Here is a 14,011-nt window from a genome sequence, read left to right as displayed (position 1 = left end):
ACTATGTCAATGTCCATTTTGAGGTCTTGTTTACTATCTTAGTTTTTGAGTCCCTTGACCTTCATTTCCATCCTACTTTAGCAGCCCACTTCCATGTGTTCATGATGAACCCATGCATGGCCTACTTCCTTTTTATTAAGAGTTTTATTGAGATATAATTCATACCATAAAATTTACCTAGTTAAATATACAGTTCATTTTTGATATATTCATGGGTATGTGTACCCATCACCACAGTTAGTTTTGGACATTTTCATCACCTTAAGGAACAACCATATTTTCCTTAGCTGTCATCATTCTATATCCCATTATCCCACCCTATAGCACCTTTCTCTCTATAGATTTCCTGATTTTGAACTTTTATTATGCATGGAATCATACACTGTATGGTTTTGTGTGACTGGCTTCTTCCTCTTAGTATAATGTTTTCAAGGTTCATACATGTTATAACATGTATCAGAACTCTATACCTTTTATGGCCAAATAATATTCCATTGTATAGACATACTACACTTTGTTTAGCCATTCATCTGTTGATGGACATTTGTGTTGTTTCCACTTTTTGGCTACTATAAATAATGCTGCTGTAAACAATCATGTATAGGTTTCTATATGGACATGTTTTCACTTGTTGGGTATGAACATAGAAGTGCAATTGCTAGGTTTTGTGTACATTTATGTACTGCCTACTTGTTAATATTTAATATCTCATTCTCTGACCACAAATCAGGCTTTTTCAATTTTTTCTTCCCTGTTCATCTGCTCTTTAACTGTATAAAAATCCACTTTCTTTTCTTCCCAAACTATGTGATCCCTTCAAATTTTATTATCTTGCTTACATACCCCAGAGCCTATTACTTGAATTACTCACTTGATAGACCTCCCAAATTTCTTGCCTTCTTTTCTTTCTGTTACTGCACAATATGAAGCTCTAGCTTTGAGTTGATCCAAGTATTTTCTACTCTTAAAACTTCCTAGTTTGGCATCTGAAAAAATTCCTAGTTTCTAACTTCAGCTGGGCTTTTGGTGCTGTTTGTCAATGCTTTCATTTATCCTAAGGCAACTTACATTTTATTTCCCATACAGCTCTTTCAAACTTTGATGTCTTTTCTCAAAAACCTGTATAATCAACCACTGATTACCTCTCCAACCTCTTTGATTTCATTTTCCAGCCCTCTACCCACACTTGCTCTGCTCCACATTAGCCCCCTTCTTGTTTCTAAACACACAAAGAACGTTCCCACTTCAGGGTCTTTGTTCTTGGTGTTCCTTATGACTGGAAAAGTCTTCTTCTAATTTTTATTCTTGTTCCCTAACTTCATTCAGGTATCTTCTCAAATGTCAACTCATGAGAGAGGCCCGTTTTTCTGACCTAACTAAATTAGTAACAAGTCTCAACAACCCTTGTCATCACTCTGTGTACTATAACCCTGCCTTATTTTTCTTCTTAGTTCTTATCTCCACCTGACTTATCATTTATTTATTCATTTTTTTATTGTCTGCCTTCCCCCACTGGGATGTAAGTTCCATGATATCAAGGCATGTATCTGCTTATGGTCACTCATGTATTTTGGCCCTGGGAAAAACCTGGATATGAGAAGGTCTCAATAAATTTTGTGGAATAAATGATCTGTAGAAATTCCCTATATGACACTTTCTTTTTCTCTCAGAAAATTTTGTTTCACTCTACTCTCATTATCCACCCAGTCTTCTCTAAATATACCTGTACTTTCTTACCTGTGTCAGTAGAATGTATGTCCTCCTCCTGTCAGAGAATCCTTCCATCTTTTTTTAAAATCTCATCTTTGTCTTTTAATCTGGAAAATACCATAATTTAATTCCCTATTTTTTCCTGTATCCTTAGCTTCTTCCCTGATACCACTGCCTCTTTTCCTGGAGCCAGTAAGCACACTTGAGTTTGTTATATCTAAAAAAAAAACAAAACAGAAAAACAAAAAAGAAAACTTTCTCTAGAACCCACATCCTTCTTTTGTGCTATTTTTTCTATATTGTGTCTATCTGTATCTATACTTCCATTCACAGCCAAGCTTCATGAGACAGAATTCTGTTCATATTATTTCTATGTTGTCATTGTTCATGTCAATCCTCAACCTACAGTGACCTGAATTATTTTCCAACTACTCTAAAAAAATTATTTGTTAACATTTGCCATGATCTTCATAATATCAAAGTCAACAGATAGTGTGTTTCCCTATCATACAGTCATTCTGGGAAAGTTGACCTATTAAATACATCCATTTTCTATATAAACACTTTCCTCTGCTGTTGTGACACTTTTTATCTGTTAGCACCTGCTATCTTTCTGATTTTTTTTTCTTGTTTTTGAATACCAGCTCAACTTCCCCAAATTATACTTTCAATGTTGATATTTCCCAGAGTTTAAGATGCATCCCTGAAACTGTCCAGCCACATGAACCTTCCTTCTGCAAAAAACACAAACTCATCTTTTCTCTGCAGCCTGTATATTTGCTGTCTCCCTTCTGGAACATTTTCTTTTGTTCTTTTACTTGGCTGAGTCCTTCTTGGCCTTTAAGCTACCTTTAGTGTGATTATATTCATTAGGGTCCTCATAGGAAAAATGCCAAACAAAAAAGGGAATAATTAAAGGACTTTAATAAAAAATAGTATTTATAAGGTATGTGCAGGGGTAAGGAAAATGTACAGGGGATGGTAAAGCACTGTGAGACTGGCAGAGCAGGAAGCTGGGCATCAAAGGAAAGGCTGCCAGAACCAGGTAGTAGTTATAGCCATAGAAAAAGGCTGCCTGGCAGAAGCTGTGTCCTTTGGAAATGCAGCCATTGTCAAATCATGGTCAAGCAAAAACTGAAAAGGAAAAACAAACACACTGACCTCTACTTTCTCCCTCTTGAATTGGCTGAACCTTTTAGAAGCCAGAGGACAATGGAGCCTAATTGATGTTGCCTTTATAAATCATCCCCCAAGATTGAGAAGGATGTAGAGTGGAATTGGAAGGGCCAGCAGAATAGTTTACCCTTTTTTTCTCTCAGCATCCACTGTTGTTCTTGTCAAGATGAAACACCTTGGTCCAACACAGGGGAACAGAAAGTCTTATCAGCTACCAGGTCATTTTTGGGTGATGTCGATTCAGTCAGAGTCTTACCTGAAACCTAACATATTAGTATCAGTGTATTTCATATAAAGTAGCCGTAGTATAAGCCCTAACATTTGACTTTAATTTTGTAGTACAAATTCTTGATTTAAGGTTAGATTGCCGGGCATCCACTTCAAAGATGAATACCTTGAATATACACTTTGCCAGCCATATGGCTAGATAAAGAGCCAGCCCTCCCCACCTCTCCAAATCTTAGCTCCTTTGTTTTAGAGATTTTGGCTGATTTCTATAACTGACCATTTGGGCCAGTTGTTTTTCTTTTTTCACTTCTCAAGATCTAAATTCCTGCTTTATGCTTTAAATTCATCAATAAAGAATGAACCCACAAAACCTTAGGCCCCCACCCATGACCCCAGTACAAGCAGAACCCCAGGCTGTTTTGCTCTCTCTCCCCTCTTGACCTCGCTGTGTATCCCCAGGTGTGCCTGTGTTTTCCAGGACCTCTGAATAATAAACCTTTTCCTTTCAGAGTTTCCTGAAGTTTATTGCTGAGGATGACTCATAATAAGAATCATAAAGACCAGTCCATCTATAACATTGGTTATCAATAGGTGGAGACTGGACAGAACAGTAGCAGAATAAAAAGGGTGGAGAGGATTAATTAACATAAAAATTAGCCCTACAGTCCATGCTTCTGTAGCTAGTCATAAAGGCTACATATTCATATATTTATTCCTTCATCAGTCTTCCTGTGTTCCCCTATCGGCACCTTGGCTGTTTGTATTTCCTTCTTTGCCCTTACTGTGTAACAGTGACCCAGTTTCCGAGATCGTGAGGATCAATTATTCTGACCAGTACTATGTTCTCCTTCATTGTTGGTTCAGGGTATGAAAAACACAAAATGGCCAGATGGCAGTATCAAATTACAATGTAGTGGAAAAATAACTATTCCTTGGTGGAAGCCTTCCTCCATGAAGCACTAAGATCTCCTTCCAGATTTCAAGGTCATAGGGATGGGCCTCTCCCATCTCCATCCCTTTTTCTAGACCCATGCACACTGGCTTTTGGTAAGATGGCGCCACATATCAACCACTGCAATTTTGCCAGGCTGAACATACAACAAATGCTATAGGATAGCATCTCAGTTTTGCAGAATTATTGGCTCCAAGTTGTTACCAAAAATGAGTTTTCTATAGGCTATTCCATCTGTTCTATCAAGTCAGCTTCTTCTGCATTATGAAGACTGTGGTAAAACCAGTGAATTCTGTAGCTGTGAACTGACTGCAACATTTCTTTTGCCAGAAAATGAGTTCTTTGATCTGAGATGGTGTTCTAATCTAAATGATATGGTGATGAATATGACTGCTGATTAAGATCACATGTTCACAGATGATGGTGTTGACAGGAGCACTACAATCAAAAGGGAGTACTTGGCACCCAAATGTCTACCTAATCCTGACAGTAGATAGCTTTGCTTCACCTGATGATGGAAGGTCTCTCCAAAGTAACCCATGTGACACTAGGTGCCTGGATGATACCTAATCCATATAGCAGGGAATGGACTAAGCAGAGCTCATTGTTGGCCTGTGCTTTCGGTGGGACCAGTACCTACCTCTGTTGTGCTAGAATTCCATGTTTTTAGGTTCATGAAGAGCCACTACATTTGCTATTATGACATCTTTGCACATGAGCCCATTAAGTACTAAGGTGGAGAATAAAGAGGCCAGCACATTATGAAAACTCATTCATAAACCAGGTGCACAATTTTTGCTTTTTTGTTATTTAGCCAGAGGAATTCCCCATGAAGACATGGGTATGGTGATGTTGTGGGAACAGAACATTAGGAGTCATCATGAAGATGACTTGTGCCTTCCACATACTGCTGAGCATGTTCAATTTTGTTTCAATGGCTTAGACAGCAGGTGCTAATGAACAGTGTGTATCACATAGTTATTTGGTGTCCCATTATCAGGTGTTGAGTCTTTCAGGGACCACTAGCAAATCTAGGCATTACTTTTCAAATGCAAAATGGTGTTGAGAAGCAGGCTTGGCCTTACCCCCAGGTTGTAGAGTTTTGTGCTGTGATTATTCTACTGAGTATTGCTAGAGGTTCCATTCAAGATGTCTTCTCCAGTAGACACTTCTGATACCATTGGTTCTATTGTTTGTAAGATACAAGCAGCAGGGCAGTTTATAACACATCTAGAACCTGCTGAAGAGCCTTTTTTTTAGCCTAAGTCCCACCCAAAGTGGTAGTTTTCTGGATCACCTAATAAGTTGTTTGCAAACCACACTCAACTGTGTTAAATATGTCCTCCAAACCCAAGGAGTCCAAGCAATGTGCCTCTTTCTTGGTGGTGAGAAATGTGAGAAAGAAAATCTTACAACTTGTTTGTCACATTAGAGAGCATATCTGAAAATGCTTATAGACCACTAGATCTAGATATTTCACTAATGCGCAAGCTCCTGAACTCTTGCATTTATTTCCCATATTCTGCTGGGCATATGTTTTATCAGGCATGTAGAGATGCTTGCTATTTTCTGATCAAAATGTCCAAGTAGGATACTATTATCAATATGATATTCTGGGAGATACTAAGATGAGGAAGGGACATCTGGATGATATATAGCATAGAGCAGGAATAGCAACATAACCTTGAGATAAGATAATGAAGGTCTACTGCAGTTTCTGCTGCATGAGGAAATATTGTCATGGTCTCAGATCTCTGTGTTCAAAACATTCTGATTGCTACTTTCTTAGATTTATTATGATAATCGTACCCAGCTTATCTGACTATTAAGTGATCACCACTTTGACTCTACCAGTTTAGAATTCTAATATTCCTATTGAAATTCAAGAGCCCAATTTCTTTGAGGCTCCTTAATATCATTTCTGGCTTACAGTTAATACGGTGTTTCAAAGTATCCTTATTTATAATTTCTTCACATGTTGATGAGGGAAATATACTCTGAGCCCATATTCTAGGGGATATGGTTAAGGCTGGTGACACAGTTGGAACACAATATGTTATTTCCATTCCTCTGAGCCATTTTAGATTCCATTCATCTCAAATATGCCAGGGAGATTCCAGCATTGCCAGCATTTCCTCATCACTGCTGTAGGCCACCACTGAGTCCAGGCTTCAATTAATCTAGTTTAAGAAGATACATGCCACTTGAACATTCATGAGATAAGACATTAAGTTCTGAATCCTAGGAATGTTCTCCCATGTCAATAAATAAGTCTGCTGTTATCTTGTGGCTTGACCATCTAATACTAAATATGCTCAGAATCTAATCCTATGTATGCTTTACAGAATTCTAACATGAATTGGGAAGAATCTGTGGCTTCTTCAGGCCTTGAATTTTTCCAATTGTGCAATGTTTAACTGGAGACAATGAGAGATTGTGGGTGTGCATTCTGAAAAGAATCAGCATATCCTTGTAAGCCACTCCTAGGCCTGGCCAATTAAAATTTCCCATGTGCGGTCCCATGAGCTCTTGCCTTTCTCTATTTGGATGTTGAGACCTAGGGTAGCCTTTAAACTATGTGTTGAGTAGTATTGCTTCCATCAGCCTAGATCTCTAAACACTGCATGGAAAGACCCCTATGCCACCCTCTCTAACCTCCACTAGCAAGCTGGCACCACTGGTGGACTGTTAACATAAGAAAGTAGCTTCTATTGTGTTTGAGCCATTTTATATTTGAGGTCTACTTGTTATAGTAGCTTTCTTACCTTAAGTTATACAGGGCTCCTTTTTGCCATTTTCTTTTTACTTGAAGTGTGGTTTGCAAATTATTTTCAAAATGGGAAATTATATAATTCTTGGAATTAATGTCATAGATAGTCTGTTCTCCATGATGATACTTCTAAATTTGTAAATATGACAACCCTAGTGATAATTAGATATTATTAGTCTGCATGCCACTCTTAAAATGTTATTCCTGCTTTCCCATTAGTATCATAGAAGCTACAATTTTCAACTCCAGAGAAATGCAAAGCATATACATGAAGCTTTAATCTAAGCAAAATGTCAAAGAGGTGAGCAAAATGATCTGAGTGGCTCTCAAAAGAGATCTTGGTTCAGGAGAAATATGTTTTTTGTTGGTTTTGTCTTTTGAGTGTTTTTTTTTGTGGAAAAAAGATGTCCCTTTAATAAAATATTGTGAACATATAACATATACAACTACAATGTATCATAATTTTTTTCTTTCTTAATTTAAAGCCAGAGTACAAGGTAAAAAAAAACACAAGGACAGCTACAGTGTTCCCAAAAATAATATGCACAAGACTTTTTTCCAGGCAGAATAAATAACCCTGAAGCTTTTAGCCTTGTAAAACTTTCACCAGACCTCTGTTTACAATACATGCAGTCTGTTATGCAGGGAGGTCATACTATTGGGCTATGTGAGTAGAAACTTGAGTTACTTTTCTATAGAAAATGACAAATCTATCTTGATATCACACTCATTAGAAATGAGGACATAAATTTGTAGATGGCCTTATTGTAGCATAGACCAATTTGCTTTTTATAGAACTCTATATTGTACCTCATTACAGATGCCCTTTGGTTAGATTATTTCAGAGCATTCATCTAAAAACAAGTGTTTAACTTTATAAAAGTAGAATAGGAACATCAATAATTTGTTAAATGCCCCTTTGACCTTCTGTTTATTTTCTTTGAAGTGCTGACTCTAGAAGGCAGAATGGTATAGCAGAAAATATGTTGACCTGAATGTCATAAAGTTGTGGGTTCATATCCTGACTCTATTTATTATATATGCGGACTCCTGAATAAACTACTGACCACCCTAAGCCTTATTTCTTCTCAGTATCAAAATGAAAATCTCTGATGAGGAGCTAGTGTGTGTAAAGTGCCTGGTATATAGTTCCTTCTTATTCCTTTATTTCCTTTGGCTCTAGTCTGATTCTTTTTGATTAAATTAACATGATTTCTCAATGACTTGCATATCAAATCAACTTGACAGAATTACCATGTGCTCCAGTTACAGTATCACTTAGAACATTTGTCCTTTGGATCTAGTTCATGCATTATTTAAAGAGCAAGCATAATTTGTTGATGAAATTAAATCTATGGAATATCAATATTAAAATATATTCAAACTCATCATTTCATAGCAAAGACAGCTTAATTTTGAAGTTGACAGACACTAAGCCACACTCAACTCTTTAGGACCTCTTTGGGCATCACCTGTCTGGGGTAAGGGTGTCTTCGGATTTCTGTAGCTACAAATCAATAAAACTTAAGTATAATCCATTACAATGCAATACAATACAAATACAATAGAGGACGCATTATCTGAATAGTTTACTCAAAGCAATACATTTATCTTCCATTACCCTTTCCTTCTCCAGGTGTTTAAAACTTGACCTATGGGACATAAATAAATTATTTTAAGGATTATAAAAAGTTTTGCTTTCCTGGTAGAGGAACTACCTCTTCCTTCTTCTTCTTTTTTTTTCCTTCTACCTAAAATGTAAATGAAAGCTGAAGGAAAAACAGCCATTTAGGGACAACAAGGTAGCCATAAGGATGAGGGCCACACACTAGGAGCGGTAAACCAGGACAGAAGCAGACTAGAAGAATGTTTACACTTTGGAGCTTCTGCACAGCTCTGACTCCTGTATTAGAATTAATTTCAGTTGTGAATGAAATAAAATCTCAAAATAATAATGACACAACAAGATATAAGTTCATTCTTTTAAATGTAAATGAAGTTGAAGGATGAACAGTATAGGGCCAATTCAGTGATTCCTTTGTCTTTTGGCACTCAGGCTTCTTGCATTTTGTTGCTTATGACTTTGGGAACGAAAAGGCTACTAGAACACATAATCCAGCTATTATATCCACATTTAATTCATGAGCAAAAAAGGACAAAAGAAGGACATGTCTCCCTTTAAAAATACTTTCCAGAACTCACATAGGACACTTCTATTTATATTCCTTAGCCGGAAATTAGTCAGACAGTCATACTTAACTGCAAGGTAGCCATGTGTTCAGCTAAAAATCACAAACACTATGGCAAAAGAAGAAGGTGATGGAAATTGGGGGCAGTAACTAGCTGTTTCTGCCCCAACTGCTCATGTTTGACCTTTGATATGTCAAAAAAAAAGTCACCATTTGATTAAACTTTTAAAGTTAGGATTTCATTACATGATGCCAAATGCAATACTTAATTAACCAGAATTTGGATCCTAAATGTGGGTGATAAGAGTAACAAGATAAAATGTGGAATTGACTGAAAGAAGAAAGTGGGCCACTGGATGATAAGGTCTTATGTATTATACACAATAAAACTGGTGATGATCGTCCTGTGGATTTAGGTCAATTTACTTGCTTTGTGTTTTAGGAGGTAAACCATATGCCTTCTCAGTCTATAATATTAGGAAAACTGGCAGGGCAATTCAGACTATTGGGGGAATGGATTACTACTGCCGCTATCATCAGATTATTCTACCAACAAAGGTGAAAGAGTTGTTTTAACTCTCTGCTGCTGTGTAATAAACTACTCCAATACTAAATGGCTCCAAACAGCAATTATTATCACTGTGGTTCTCCAGGACTGACTGGGCTCAGCTGGGTGATTTTACCATAGAGTCTCTCATGTAAGTTCATGTCAGATGTTGAATGGGGCTGGGATATCTTAAGTGTTGACTCATCTGCGCACTGACAGGGCTTCTTCCCTTGCATGTCTGATGCTTTAGCTAGGATGGCTGGGAGGCTGGGCATTTCTCTCCATGCAGCCTTTTGTCATGGCTAAACTGGGCTTCCTCACAGCATAATCATCTCAGGGCAGTCATGCTTCTTGCATAGTTGTTGGCATCCCCAGACTGAGTGTCTGAAAGACCTAGCTGGAGCTACTAGTCGTTTTATAATCTAGACTTGGAAAACATGTAATGTCATGCTTTTGCCACATTCTGTAGTCAAACATGAATTATAGGGCCAATCTAGATCCAAGCAGTGGGGACTACATAAATTTGTGAATACCAGGAAGCATGATTCATAGGGTTGGGGTGCGATCTTTGGAAAGAGATTACAAACTTGCTAAGAGTTGTTTTATGCCTGTGTCCTGAAATCTAAACTGGATAATGAATTTGGATGCTGAAAGATTATGGAAACAAGAAAACAATGCTTTTGCATTCTTAACAAATTCCATGACTGTAACAGCCTTAGCAAGAGCAAAGACTGACCCAAGCAACTTTTCTTAAGTATCCTCTAGCAAGCTAAGTTTTTGAGGAAACCATTTTGTCAAAAAACTCAAGGCCTTACAGGCATCAATCTGTGATTGTTCAACCCGCAGTGTCATCCCTTGCAAAAGCTTGACAGCTCCTGGAATAAGCATCTGCTCCAGAGCTATGCACCAATTATTATTGTAGTTTCCTATTGTACTCTTTTCTAGATAGAAGAGGCCTTTAAACGTTTTATTTTATTTTATTTTATTTTGTTTTGTTTTAATGATTATCATTCTACCCATTCTCTACTTGGGACATTCTTTTGGGTTTTGCACCCAGTATCAGTGTGTACGGAGGAGGTTTCCCCACACCAAGCAGTGCTCCAGATACCAGCTGGGTGTCCTACAATTCAAATTAATTTTGATACTATCTACCCAAAGAGAGCATCAGCTTTCACAGCTTAAGCGTTCAGTCCTATTAGATGGCCCCTGCCCCCTTTTGGATGTTAAGCACAAGTCCACCTGTTATCACCTTGCTTCTGACCTACTGGCTATAGATTTGCAGTTCCCACCACTTTCTCTTTAGGCTTTCAGATGCTAGTAGTAAATCCATGTTGTTGCCTGTACCTTTGGCCAACGAGCTATAAACCAGGGGTTTCCACAACTCCCTCTTTTTTTTTGGTTCTATTCATTTGCTAGAGTACCTCACAAAACTCAGAGAAACATTTTACTTACTAGATAACCAGTTTATTATAAAATTATATAATTCTAGAACAGACAGAAGAAATGCATATGACAAGATATGATACAGAAAGGGTCAGGAGTCTCCATGCCATCTCAGAGAAGGTCATTCTCCCTTAATCTCCATGTGTTTGCTAACCTGGAAGCTTTCTGAGCCCCATCCTTTTGAGTTTTTAAGCATGCTTCATTACACAGGCATGATTGATTAAATGACTAAATCATTGGCCATTCTCCTGCCCCTCTCCCTTCCCTAGAGATTGGGGCATGTGACTGAGACTGAAAGTTTCAACCCTCTAATCACAAGGTTGGCTCCACTGGCAACCAGCCCCCATCCTTAAGTGCTTTCCAAAAATCACTTATTAACATAACATAAGGGATGCCTTGAGCTGTCATCACTTAGGAAACTCCAAGTCTGGGGGAGCTCTGAGCCAGGGACTGTGGACGAAGTCCTATGAATGACCACATATATTTTTCATATAAATCACATTATCACAGAAAGTTGGTTATGTTATAGGTAGCTAGGCTACAAGGAGCCATATCTAGAACCTGATCAAGAGATGACTGCTTACTAGCCATAGGGTCTTGAATTTGATCAGGATGCAAAAATGACTAAGATTTTGAGGTCGCAGCCTTCAGGAAGAGGTTGAATGTGATCTATGTATGAAAAAGGTGTTTGGGTTATGGGTTGGACACCACAGTAACCACTTCTTATTGCCTACTCCATTTTCATTCTTTCTTGTCTTCCTTACCAGCAGTACCCCAACATTGTCATGTAGAGCTATGGTATTTTCACTATTGCTAGAGTGTAAATTCATATTAAATGTTTTGGCAACTAATTTGGCATTGTTTTTTTGAGCTGAACATATGCATACCCTAAGAACAATCAATTTTATTCCTGCTTTTTGGGGAAACTCTTGCACATGTACACATGGAAAGATATGAAAGAAAGCTCATTGTACCATGTTTCCATGCCTTTTTCAGGAGCACCATGTTTCAGGAGATTTTCCTTGAATCTCCATGTGTTCACCAACCTGGAACTTCTCCTAACCCCATTCTTTTGGGTTTGTATGGAGGCTTCATTACATGGGCATGATTGATTAAATCGTTGGCCACGCTCCTGCCCCTGCCTGTGTGTAAGGTATAAAGGTAAGATTCAAGTTCTTAAGTTGAGTAGTTTGGGCTTATGCTTTAAATTCACTTATATGTCACAACTCTTTTTTATGTATCAAATATTACAGAATAATGAAGACACACTTTATGTGCTGGAATGGAATGATGCCTACAATAGACCATTAAGTAAAGTAGCTATATCCTGGTTTATGTGGGATAGTCATGGTTTATACCTGTGGTATTTTACCTAGTATAATTGCTAATTGCACCATCACATGGGCCTGACTGAAATGATGAATTATATGTTGACCCTATTTTTAAGTAATAAAACACATGATGCAGAATAGTGCTTATACTGTGCTTCATTTTATGTAATATGTCTATTGAATAGGTCTATTCAATAATAAATATAAAATTTAAAGAACAAAAGAATTTTAGCCAACATTTTGAAAAGGAAGACATTTGGAAATAAAATACTTGGAAAATAGGATACTTTATAAATGGATAACAGTGGAAGCCTGTAGAGCTTAAACAGATGGTTGGAAGGCAGGGATGGGCATCTAACTTTTTTCTGTAAACCTGTTTGCCCTATTAGAATGTTGTGCCTTATCTATATATTAATCTATCTGAAAAAGCAACTTAAAATAAAACAGATTATTTTTAGTATAATGTGAGCCATACATACCATGATAGCTATTACCATATAGCTTCCACTTACTGGGTTCTTCCTTTGTGTGGGGCAGTTCAAAAATGCTGTATATACATTAGATTGATTAATTCTCACATTCAGTCTAAGAGGTAAGTAGCGCTACTATCAGCTATGTGATTCAGAAAAGTTGCCTGATTCTTCTATAAAACTATTCTTATTCCTGTTTATTCTGTGATGTCACATATGTTAAATGTTGCATGTGTACTAAATTAGAGCTGTAGTAGAAAGTCATTCTGGATTTGAAGTCCTGAGCTCTTTTTCTTGCCCAGCTGCTTACTAGCTATGCAAACCTCAGCAAGCCAGCCTGGGTTTTTCACTGTAGAATAGCAACAATGTTCCTTCTCCTACAGACTGTGAGGATCAAACGAAGGCATACAAGCAGAGGCAGGTTGGAAATTAGAATACACAATATATGAGTTACTATTATTATTAATGATCTAATATAACACTTCAGTTAGGAAAGCCATAAATCCATAGAGATGTAACTGAAAACTGTTTAAGTCCTTTTTTGCTTTTAGCATGAGTGGCATTTCCTCATTGCTTGTTGCTTTATATAGTACGTAGTTTTATGCATAGCAACAGCCTTGAAACAGATCAGCAAGAACATAATGAACATACTTTAAGCAGGAAATGTTAAATGATCTATGTCTGTTGTTATGGGCTAAGCCTTGATTAATTCAGGAGGTGGTTTTTCTCAGTTGAAAAGAAAGCAAATGACATCATGTTGTTTACCACATGAACAAATTCAACATTTGGTGATAAAATGTTAAGGTAAATTACATTTGTGACTTTTTGTCTTAAGAAAGCCCTGGGAATATTGTGCAATATTTGTTTCACTTCACTCTCTTTTTCTTTTGCATAATTTGTGAGCAGCATCTTTTCCTCCATCTCTCTCTCCCCATCCACCCCTGCCTATTCTCCTCCTCCTCCTTCATATTTTTCTTTTCAAAAATTGAGAAAAGACAACAAAAACAGTCTTTCTAGAAATTAAACAGCAAAAAAGTGTAGGAATTTGATCTTATTAAAAAATAGCATCTGTAAAAATATCTGCAGAGTGTTCTACAGGGTTTATCAAACTAAAAATCCTTCAAAATGCCTTCTATATAATGATGGAACCATTAGAGAAAAGAGGGGAAGGCAGAGTGCACAGCTTTGTAAAGTC

The 14,011-nt window shown here is 37.3% G+C and overlaps 1 long non-coding RNA gene across 2 annotated transcripts in view; it reads left to right on the top strand.

Moving 5' to 3' along the window:
* The window catches only part of LOC130682845 (uncharacterized), a 283,848-nt gene extending 271,203 nt beyond the window's left edge, over window positions 1–12,645 (top strand). For both annotated transcript variants that reach the window (XR_008996219.1, XR_008996218.1), the window contains exon 3: window positions 12,012–12,645. This is a non-coding gene — a long non-coding RNA (uncharacterized LOC130682845). The remainder of the gene's footprint in view (window positions 1–12,011) is intronic.
* Window positions 12,646–14,011: the final 1,366 nt, after the last annotated feature.

This window comes from Manis pentadactyla, chromosome 3 (assembly GCF_030020395.1).
Source record: "Manis pentadactyla isolate mManPen7 chromosome 3, mManPen7.hap1, whole genome shotgun sequence".
NCBI classification, from domain to species: domain Eukaryota; kingdom Metazoa; phylum Chordata; class Mammalia; order Pholidota; family Manidae; genus Manis; species Manis pentadactyla.
The sequence above is the reverse complement of the archived record's forward strand: the minus strand, read 5'-3'. Positions and strand labels throughout refer to the sequence as shown.